General features: G+C 32.8%; 1 long non-coding RNA gene across 1 annotated transcript; it reads left to right on the forward strand.

The window, feature by feature from the left end:
* Window positions 1-1,364: 1,364 nt before the first annotated feature.
* LOC149569751 (uncharacterized) lies at window positions 1,365-2,417 on the forward strand. The gene is made up of 2 exons (XR_016361768.1): window positions 1,365-1,565; window positions 2,128-2,417. It is a non-coding gene; the product is annotated as an uncharacterized LOC149569751 (long non-coding RNA).
* Window positions 2,418-12,061: the final 9,644 nt, after the last annotated feature.

Here is a 12,061-nt window from a genome sequence, read left to right on the forward strand (position 1 = left end):
AGAAATCAGTATTCCCAAGAGTACATCAGCTGAGGTTAGAGTAGTTCATATTGTAAGTCCTCCTGTTGTTAAGACCAGTGTTACTGATTTCAAGGATGTGGTGCAAAAGTTAACTGGGAAGGAAGAATCCTCAGTTCAGTCCCACAAGAATGTCAAGCATGTAACATCTGTGAATACTCATTATTATCAATCTCAGGAGATTTGTTGCAGTGTATCAGGATCCGAAGATCTTTTCCATGATGAACTTCTTTACCCACTACCATCTTATGAAGAAATTCATGGCTCACTTGAAGATTGTGTTCAGCCTGGATTTATCAAGAATTAACACTTCCCTGTGAGGAGTAATGGATGTTGAACCCCAAGGTGGTAGATCTCCAAGTAGTTTCTCATTTCCATATACACAGAATTCAGTTCACTTCTATGTAGCATGTGGGTAAACTGCAGATCTTTGTTTAAAAAAATAAATACTATTATACAAATTTTGTGCTCTTGAAATTTTGTGAGTTTGATCTAATATTTATGTGAATTCAGATCCTTGGGATGGAATATAGTAAGACATAACAAAGCTTACAGAAACACCTAGCTGATTTCTTTATCTCAGGGATCAAAGTTGATGTCAACAAGCAATAAGAATTCTAAACAGTATGTCTTTATTTTTTCTTAATGGAACTCAATAGCCAAAATAATGAAAGTGAATATTGCAACTGTTCATGTATTAGATTGTATCAGAGATTTGTTTTTCAACAGTTTATTGAATAAAAATGGAAGTGTCACTAATTTTTGTTTTTTCTTTCAATCTGACATTATATTATTTGATATATAACATAGAATCCTCCATTAAAAAAGATTGAGAGCTATCCATTTAAAATAGGTATATCTTTATGTGCTGTTTTGGATGCTTCCACCTCATTTGCATGTGCCTGGTATATGATAATGGGTAGCATCTCCATGAGAGTCCTCTTCAACTTCTCCTTATATTCAAAGTAAGTTTCTGCTCCCTTTACTCTTTATTTCTTTCTTTTTTATTCCTTGTCAAATATAGCCAAATATGTTGTTCTCATGCATAAATGTTTTTGCTACGTTATGAAACTGGGCTGAACTAAAATTTGCTAATGTTATAAATATAGTTTTCATCTTGCAAGTAAAGTTTTTTTCTTTGGAAAATATAGTGATGTACAAATGACAGATTTATAAGAAATATTCACTGCAATGGAATTATATTTCCTGATATGCTGATCCATCATATAGTTGTATTTGAACAAATAAAGCATGGGGATTGTTTCTTATTTTACTTTTGTACTTACTTTCTAGTCCATTTAGAAAATAAAAATGGTTTATAAATATAACATCCACTCAAACATTAGACAATCATGCTATCTGTATTGTTCTGAAATTAATGTAATGTGAATATGTGTCCTTTAAATGTGATTTAGATATATTGACCAATTTTCCCAGTATGGTATCACAGAACTTAAGGAGAAGCATGACAGGCGTTGCTACGCAAGGCAAAGGAGGGGATGAATTACATTGAAATGGATGAGAAAGTCAGCGTATCGAAAAAATGGGTAAGGTTTGCACAAATAATTTGCTAGTAAGAATTTTATGGCTGGGCTATTTGGATTCGGATTTTTTTTTATAGTGCGTGAAAAAATATTTGCAGTTTATTGGTTTTTTAATTTTTTAAGAGGAGACTATGGATCACAAAAAGAGAATTAACATTTCATAACTCTCTCACATTAGCCTGATTTTTAATTGGGACCTAGGGACTAAGGGTTAATCCCACTTTGTTTGCCTCTTACAAAAAGAATAAATATTCTGGAACATCTTTGATACATGAGGTGTATATATCCTCCTTCAAAATCATAAAGAGAAGTGATGAAGTGATGAGGGTTTTTCATCACCATTTATGAACAATTGGAAGAATACTGAAGTTTTTTATTTCTTTTTTGGTGGAGTGGGGAGGGTTAGATTGGAGGTTTTAAAAGTACTTTTGCATAGATAATTGGCTTGAAGTGCTCAATTTATTTATTTTGGTGAGGAACCCAAAAAAATATCTTTATTTTGAAATAAATGTGAATAGATGGTGATATCAAGAATTTGATTAGAATCGACAAATGTGTGATGTAGAGGTACATAATGGAGGTGACAACTATGGTGAAGGGAATTGAGAAAAAGAAAGAAAAGAAAGGGCATTGTAAAGACTAAGGAAGTACTATGGGAAAGGATAGAAGAGACCTTTTGCCTTGGGAGGGAGATAAAGGATATGCTATGTGGATGGGGCAGTTTGTCTTAATAACCTTTGTTGCTTCTATTGGTTGTTTCTACTCATTGCTATTTTTTTGTTTCTTTCTATAGAACTTACATGTTTATATTTTTGTTAATGAAAACTCACTATAAAATTTCCATTGTTTGGTGGACTTGATCTTCAAGCCTTGATTTTATTTTTTGATGGGTGGTTTTTTATTTGGATATGTAACAGGTTTGGACCCTTCCCAACTTAATAAAAAGCATTGATAGTAGTATTTAGACAACTCTATGACCCTTTATACGATTGACTTATCTTCTTATTACTAATAAGATAGAACCACGCCACTCCCATTATATTGTAAGCCATAAAGGGTCATCCAATAGATAAAAAATCCTTGAGTATGACAAAGACTAGAAACAAGAAAACACACACCAGGTCATGATAGACCAAGTTGAAGTCACAAAAAGACAAATAAATAATAGTATGGTCGTAGAGCTAACTATCAATTCCTATAAAGGGGCATTTTAATAAATAAACATGAAGAGGGACACATACCTAAATATACCCATAAACATATATGTATCACATGTAAACAAAGATATGTTAAATGAGATGTGTGTGTGTGTGTGTGTGTGTGTGTGTGTGTGTGTGTGTGTGTGTGTTTGAGAGAGAGAGAGAGAGAGATACCAATGTGTGTATAACTTGAGAATATATATATATATAGGATAATCTACTGGTATTGTATTAATAAACTTATATAGTGTATGATGTTATCATATTTATGTGAAGTTTTTCGATATCTATTGTGTCTATATGGTATATGTTTGGGTGATTTATTTTGGTTGATTCAAATTATTATCTAGTGCACTAATCTTTCATCCATCATTAAAAAATTGAATCATTCTATTACATATGACATTAGGATAAAATTTAAAATTTAAATAAAATTAGCTCAAATCCCTTATTTTCTTTTTCATGCCACCATTTTGAAAAACTCAAGTTTCAATCTTCAAGTGGAAAAATCACTTAGATTATCTTAGATCTTCTATGCAACATAAAAATCATTGAATTGGCCTAACAATCACTTATGAAATTTTGCGTACTTCAAAAAATAACTTTATCTTGTATGTAGTTAAAATATATTTTTAAAATTTAGCAATTAAATTGTAACTCTTTATTTACAATACTATTGGTTCACTCAGAGGAGTGAACTTTAAAGATTTTCTACTTTTAATAGTATTTTATGAAAGCAATATTTATTATAATTCATTGTTATTATATTATTTGGTCATTTTCAATACTTTTTAGATTTTTTCATTAATTATGTTCGATTTCCATTTAACATCCTATTTTGTAGGTACTTGGATTAGTTGTCATAGGCAATATTGTTGGATTTACTTTAATCAATTAATCAATTATTTTCCACCAATCGAAAAAAAAAAATAGAACTAAGCTTAACTTATATAAAGCTAAAATATGTACTTTAAAATTTAAAAACATAGAAAGTCATTTATTTTTACAATAGCATGTTGGTTTAATCAATTTTGTGTTGTAGGAACTATTTTTAAAGATTTTTTATTTTTAATAATGAAAGGAAAATATTATAAATCATTTTTTTCATTGTATTTGAAAAAGTTTCATCCTATTTTTTTTAGAGTTTTCTATTTTCTATGTTTTATTTCTATGTTTTGATCTTGTTTTTTTAGGTCTTTTCATTTTCTATGTTGTATTTTGATGCAAGAGCATCTTAGGTGTAAGAGAAATCTTACATCACCCAAAAATATTTTTTATTTGTCTTTCAATAAGGATTATCTTAGTATAGAGTAACTATTTTTGGATGCTTTCTCTTTTTAGTAAGTTAGTTGTTTGATCTCATCATGTTCTGATTTTATCCATAAAGGTTCATTTTAGATATGACAACGTGATAGCAAATTTTCTTTGCTATATCAATTCTATTTTTGAAGTTGTTGAAAAAAATGGTATTAGCATAAGGGTATAAAAACTTTGAACTCAGTTGTGAAGGCTTTAGATGCTCCAAAAAGGGCTCAATCTCGAGCTGATTAGAGCATGTACAAGTCAATCATTGTAGATCAAGTCATCACATTTCTGAAATGGAATGATAATAGTCAATTCAAGTAATTAGCGGTGAGTTATGGTCTTTGAAAGTTGAACCACCTAAAATGGGAATTCAAAATTTCTTTTGAGTTCCAAAAGTTGTTGAACCTACTCTAATGTAATAAGATATGAAAAATAATAGTAATTTAGGGTTGGTCAGCCTCAACATCTAGGGTTAAGTTTCTAGAACCTTCTTGGGTAGTGGAAAATTGTGTAAATAAAGAAGGCCTATGGGGTTGTTTAGGATTATTGTGGGATGTTGGTGGTGGCTCTAGTTTGTAGAATATTATAAGGAAAATGCCCATGTGGCTTTGTATGTTTTATTTCTAAAACTTGTAATTTTATACTTTTGGAGTTAATAAGAAGCCACCTTCTTGTTTTTTCAACTTGTTATTATCTCTCTATTTATGTTATGGGATTTTTTATTAAAGGGACTACCTTCATCAAGTGCTATTAGAGTGAGAGTTCTTAAGTGTGTAGATAGATCACTGATTATGAGGCACATTGTACTAGGACCATACTTGTGTATTTGAGTGATAAGCATGAAAATGTCTCCATGAAGAAACCATGAAGTAAGATCTAGTGGATAGCCTTACAGAGGCCAAAATGAAGATCACAAAAAGAATGATTAGGAAATAAATAGTTAGATTAGAGAGGAAATAATTTAATCACTTCTGTGATTAAAACTAGAGGAATAAGAAACGAAGAGGGAAAGGACTAGGAAGATGAGGTTTTCATGGAACTTTTTCCCATTGTGGTGGAGAAGGGCATCAATTCTATGAATATCACCAATGCCAAGGATAGATAGATAGGAGAGTTTAAGGCTAGGAAAGTGTTACACATGTAGAAGAAGAAGCCCAGTATAGGCACTCAAATAATGTTGAGAGGGGAGAAACCCTCATTATCAGGATAAGCTTAATAAATGAAGAAGAGTTGTATCAGAGGAAGATTTTTTTTTTCATTAGGTGCAAGTGTGAGGATAAGTGTTTTGCTATGATTATTGATAGTGGGAGCACTAAAATTATAGTTCCAAAGGATATGGTCAAAAAAGTAAAGCTCAATATATACATACATACATAGAGAGAGAGAGAGAGAGAGAGAGAGAGAGAGAGACGTGTCCATACTAGATTTCTTGGATAGAGAATGACCACAAGGTCATGGTCAATGAAAAATGCTTGGTGAAGTTCAAGATTGAGAGCTACCATGGCAAGGTACTATGTGACACCATACCATGGATGTGTGTTATATGTTGTTGTAAAGGTCATGGTAGTTTGACATGCATGCAACACATGATGGTCTTGCAAATACATATTCCTTGACAAACCGTGGAGTTAGACATAAGTTGAAAACATTGAAAGAAATAGAAGAAAAGGTACATATTAATGCAAGAATATATTTAGTTTACATGGAATAAAGATCCTAGAAAGTAAGATGTATATGTGTTTTTCCTTGATTATAAAAGAGAGGAAATAAGAAGTGGATATACCAACAAAAGTTGTAGATTTGTTAGATGAGTTTAAAGATATCATGTCTAATCATTTACCTTATGGTTTGCTACTTGTGAGAAAGATTAGTCATTAGATGGATTTGATTCCAAGAGTCAATTTGTCAAATAAGGAAGCACATAGAATGAGACTAATTAAAAATAAAGAATTAAATAGACAAGTACATGAATTATTGCAGAAGGGGTTGATTTAAGAGAGTTTAAGTCCATGTGTTGTACTGATAATATTAGAACCAAATAAAAATGGAGGATGGAGGATGTGTATAGATTCTTAAGCCATCATCAAGATCACTATCAAGTATAGATTTCCCTTGCTAAGGATGGATGATATTATGGACTATATAGGTGGATCTATAAATTTCATAGAGATAGATCTGAAGAGTGGATATCACCAAATCTAAATCAAAGAACAAGAACAATAGAAGAGAACCTTTAAGATGAAGGAGCATCCAAGGTTATTCATGCCTTTTGGAATAACCAATGTATCGAGCACATTCATTTCACTCATGAACAAGGTGTTGGAAGTTTATTGGGAAGGTGAGATACTAAGAGGGGGAGGGAGGGTGAATAAGGATCACTAAAACTTGTATCCTTCAAAGGAAATAAAAAATTAACTACATTCACCACTTAATCCATCTCATATCTAGATCATGCATAACATAACTTTAAACTTCAAATATTGAAATAAACCTAACTATGTATCACATCTCTCAACATGAAAATGTAAACACATAACACAAGAGATTTGGTTATGTAAAAACCCTCCAAGGTGAAAGTAAAATTGGGGTGGGGATGACACCCATAAATATTCACTAATACACTAACAAATTTTTCCTATTAGGGCTACAAATTTGATCACTTTTGATGATCTACCCTATGAGGGGTCTACACTGTTAAGAGCTTTACAAGATAATTAAGTCTACCTTGATTAAAAGATTTAAAACTTACAATGAAGTAAGAACTCTTCTAAGATATTTACATAGGCCTATTAAGACCACTCTACTAAGAGATTTACCATGATTCACTTACCAAAATGTTTCAGTACCTAATCCTTTGGTCTGCACTTACAATGTTGATTATGAATCTTCTCTTTCCACTCTTTGATCTTTACTCTTCTCTTCACTTCTTCATTCATTTGATATACTTTGTTAGAAGTCACCAATGTTCTTGTAGCCTCCAAAACCTAACTCCTCATAATCATTCACCACACTTTATATCCTTACAAAATAGGGTTGAATGATCTTCCTTTAAAAGACATATGTAGAGTCTTCTAGAATACGATCAATGATCTAGATGTTTCCTTTTTAGCCTCTTCATCTGATTGGTTATCTTTCCTTGAAAGGCATTAATGATCCTTGTAAAATTGTGTAACAAAATTTGTAACAAACTCTATGAGCATTAAATGTTGTTTACATGTTGACTCAAAATGGTTTACCTCAATGTTTTTTTCATTTCAAATATTCTTATTCAAATTTTGTTACTTGGTGCATGATGTCTCTGATGCTTGGTCATAGTTGTTCTTCCTGCTTACACTTTGCCTCAACTAGCTTGACACCTTCTCTATGACTTTACATCCACTTGCTCTTTTTTTCTTGAAATTAATTAAACTCGGCTTCCATAGGAATACTCAATGACCATAGATTTTCTTGGTTCCCATAGAGCTTGACCTATACAAGATTATTTACAAGTCTTAACAAATACACGACTCAGCCTATATAGAGTAACTCAGTCATAGTGATGATAGACTGACTCTTCCTTCTATATGACTAAGTGTATGACACTAATAGACAAAAAAACTAGAGAGATAAAAAATCTCCCCCTTTAACATTAGTTTAAAAAATATTTTTTCATGATTACATCATTACATTATAATTCAAAAATGATAATACTCACCCTATGCCTATGACTCAGTCCATATAGGACTACAAAAACTTTTACAACATACTCGTGTATACAATACATATGTTACATGAGTCAAATAGTCTGATGTAGCTTTGTCATACCTTTGATCTGTCTTCTGTTGTCCATGGATTCTTTGAGTGTTATCACTTTTCTGTTCCATCTTTCAAATCTTCTTTCATCCCCCTTGATTTTTTCACTCATGTCTATTGTTAGGGTTGGGAGGATGGAATTAAACCATATTTATCAATGAATGGCTTGTGAGTTTGGATGACCATGGCAAGGACATGATCCTAGGTTCTTACAGATTCCAAAACTTGAATCGTGATCTCCAAATTTTCAACTAAGTCAATCAAGGAATATCTAGGGCTTTTGTCAACCCTTTCCTCTCTACAATCTTAATGTCATCCTTCAATATTCCTTCATCACATAACTTTTGCTACACCAATCAAATTTCATAGTCTCCCACTTCATTGATCTTACACATGTAACATCTTTGTACATCATGTATCATCATAACCCTAGGTGGTATCAATGATAATGCATCCATTGAGTCTCCTTTCATAGCAATCTTAGGAATAACATAGTATGTAGGTGGAGGACAAGTGTCACTCTTCATCAATTGAACATTACTAACCTCTTCACCTTGATTCCTCACTACTAATAATGAGCCAAATGTCATTCTCACATTTAAAGTTTTGAAATTTTCTTTCTAAGTAACTTGACATAATTGACAATCAACACTTGATCACTTTTCAACAACAAATTTTATTGCTATCACTTTTAAAATCACTTCACAAATTGCTCAAATTGCTCGAGCTCTCAAAATCTAAATGCACAGTGTGTAAAATGCTTTTAATTTTTCACTAGATACCTTCATTTATTTAAATTAGGGCACTCCTAAATGTTGTGTGCTTCGTTAGGTGGAATCCAAATGTCTCAATCGATATTATATCTTTTAACTTGGTCTTCACTATACAACTTGGTTGTCTTAAGAATTCAGTCCATATTGTAATGTTCAATCAATACAGACAATATTACTAATGCTTGACACTCAATAGTGTAGAAGATTCCATTTATCAGTTCTTTCCACAAATCTATTCTAATGCATCTTATCTTATGCAACTATGAAATTTGGCACAATTTTTGTTAGGAACTAATGTATGATATGTTATTTGAATATGTAGTTATTTACTTGATCAGTTTGGGGTAATGTGGTCACCTTCATTGGATTGGGTGATCCCAACTTCACTTGTTCCACTACTTCCAGCTTCTACCTTCTTTTTCTATGTTCGATTCATCTTCTTCTTTTTTTGTTCTACTACATTCACTTTATATTTTCCCTTGATGTGTTCAATGTTTGGTGTTGGTGCTCGGGTCCTATAGTTCTTGCTCACATGACCAGTCTTGTGACAACTAAAACAAACTATGCTTCCATTGAACCATTTCTTGTAGTTGTCTCTAAAATGTGCTCTTATACAATTTTCTAGAACATGACCATATTCTCCACAATAATGATAAGTACTATACCATTTATTGTAATCCCAATTGTAAGAGTTGCATTTCTTATGTACATTTTCTTGCCTTTTGGTTGTCTAGACAGATTTTTCCTATGATTTACATTTGTGTGCTCTATGTCCATAATTTTGACAATTGTAGCAATATCCCTCAATTCTACGTGTAGTATGTGTATTTCTAACCTTTGATGTACATTCATGTGCTTGATGACCTTCTTTCTTGCAATTAAAATAGTTACCAGTAAACTTAAGTTTAGTGTTTTTCTTACCATTCTTGCTTCTGCAAATGTTTTTTGTGTGTCCAAATTTTTCACAATTATGACATGCATGTTTTCCTTTTGGTTTTGCATTTCTTTTCTCTCTACTCTTGGATGATTCTCTTTCTTCAGTATCACTGGATTACCTTGGTGATCTCATCAGTTCTTCAAAGTATCTTACAACTTCACTAGGTTTTTTCATCCTCTCAAAGAGTTCCTTCTTAGATCTTAGCTCATTCCTTGGTTGGTCACTTTGTGATCTCATATTTGCAATCTTCGTATCTTTTCTTTTTAGCTCCTAATTTACAAGTATCATTTGATTCATCATGTCTAGATGAGTACTTGTAAGCTTTTTCACATCTGATGATCTCTCATCAAGTCTTGCAACCATTTTTATTTTTCTTCTTCTTCCATGAATTTTTCATATTCATCTTTCTTTCTTTTTTTAATCACCTCACATAGCCTTATTAATTGGATTTTATGCTCTCTCTTCAATCCTCTAACTTCTTCATTCAAAATGTTGTTCTTCTCCAATAAATCTGCTACAACTACATCACTTTCACTGGAGCTTCCATTATCAAACATTCCCTTAGTATATATTTTTTGATAAAGTTTCATTATGTTGGATAGCCATCTCTCTTCTTTTCTTTAAGGATACCCTTAGATCCTCTCTTGCTACTTGAAGTTGTTGCAATATGAGCTAGATGTCAACTATCTGATTTTCAATAGTATTTCCCAATTTGTAAGCCTCCATCTCCAAGATCTCAATTCTCAAGTCATTAAACTTATTCTAGGAGAACATCACTCTAATACCAATTGTTGGAAGTTTATTGGGAAGGTTATATACTGAGAGGGGTGGTGAATTAGGATCACTAAAACTTTTATCCTTTAAAGAAAATAACAACTTAACTACATTCACCATTTAATCTATCTCATAGCTAGATCATGCATAACATAACTTTAAACTTCAAATGCTGAAATAAATATAACTATGTATCACATCCATCAACATGAAAATGTAAACACATTAAACAAGATATCTGATTCAAAAACCTGTTAGGATAAAACCACGGATAGAAATAAAAACTATAGGCAAATATAACCAATAACAAAAAAATAATAGATCACACAGAAATGAACACAAGGCACCAAGATTTAATGTGGTTCACCCAATCCCTAGGCTACGTCCACCAAACAACAAGTTCGATCTTATTAAAATCCAGTGATTACAACCTGATTACAATCCATAATTTCTTATAGCTCAATACCACCGCAAGAACCAATTTCACATCAGACTATGAAATAATCCCTAACCCTAAGCCCTTTTATAAAAATATTAAACCACTTCAGGGTTATAACACGTTGGCCATAAATTAGCCATAACTTTAGTGGTGAATCTATGAATGTCGAATCCACTAATTATGAAGTATGTACAGTACTTTACTGATCAGTCACCACAATCTAACAATCTCCCACTTGGGGACTGATCAGACTCCACACTAAACAACAATCTCCCACTTGGAGACTGATCCTGTAGCAATACCACTACCACATGGGGCTCCCACTGGATCAAACCACCTGAGACTCTACTATTTTTTTATTCATGTTTAGTCTAAAATACCAACCGAAGTTGAAGAGGAGTTTAGCTTCTCCCATGTTACAACCTTTGTCAACATATCTGCTGGATTGTCATTTGTATGGATCTTCACCAGCTTTAACTATTCATCCTCCAAATCTAACCGAATGAAATGGTACCGCAACTGTATGTGTTTGGTCTTAGAATGTAGATCTGAATTCTTTGCAAGATGAATGGCACTCTGACTATCTGTGAACAAATGATTATCCTTCTGAGGATGTCACAATTCTTCCAAGAAGAACTGAAACCATATCATCTCCTTGGCTACCTCTATAGTAGCAACATACTCTGCCTCTGTAGTGGATAGAGCATTAATCTTCTGTAACCTAGAAACCCAACTCACGGCTGCCCCACCAACAGTAAAGACATAACCTGTAGTACTCCACCTAGTATCAATATCCCCTGCCAAATCTAAATCAACATAGCCCTGCAAATCAGTAGTAGAGCCCCCAAAGTGTAAACACTTATTGGATGTTCCTTTCAAATATATAAGAATCCACTTGACAGCATTCCAATGCTCAAATCCTGGATGACTCATATACCTGCTAACGACTCCCACTGCATGAGCAATATCTGGCCTAGTGCATACCATAGCATACATCAAGCTTCCTATAGCTAAAGCATAGGGTACCTTGGACATCTTATCCTCCTCTTCCTGTGTCTTAGGACACATATCCTTAGTCAATTTCAAATGACCAGGTAAAGGTGTGCTGACAGCTTTAGCATTCTCCATAGAGAAACATTGCAACACCTTCTCAATATAATCAACCTGAGATAGTGTCAATGTTCTATTCTTCCTATCTCTGCAAATCTTCATACCAAAGATTTGTTTTGTTGCCTCCAAATCCTTCATAGCAAATGCATATGCTAACTGGCATTTCAGCC

Source organism: Cupressus sempervirens, chromosome 3 (genome assembly GCF_028749045.1).
Source record: "Cupressus sempervirens isolate cs-2001-9-10 chromosome 3, ASM2874904v1, whole genome shotgun sequence".
In the NCBI taxonomy this organism is placed as follows: Eukaryota; Viridiplantae; Streptophyta; class Pinopsida; order Cupressales; family Cupressaceae; genus Cupressus; species Cupressus sempervirens.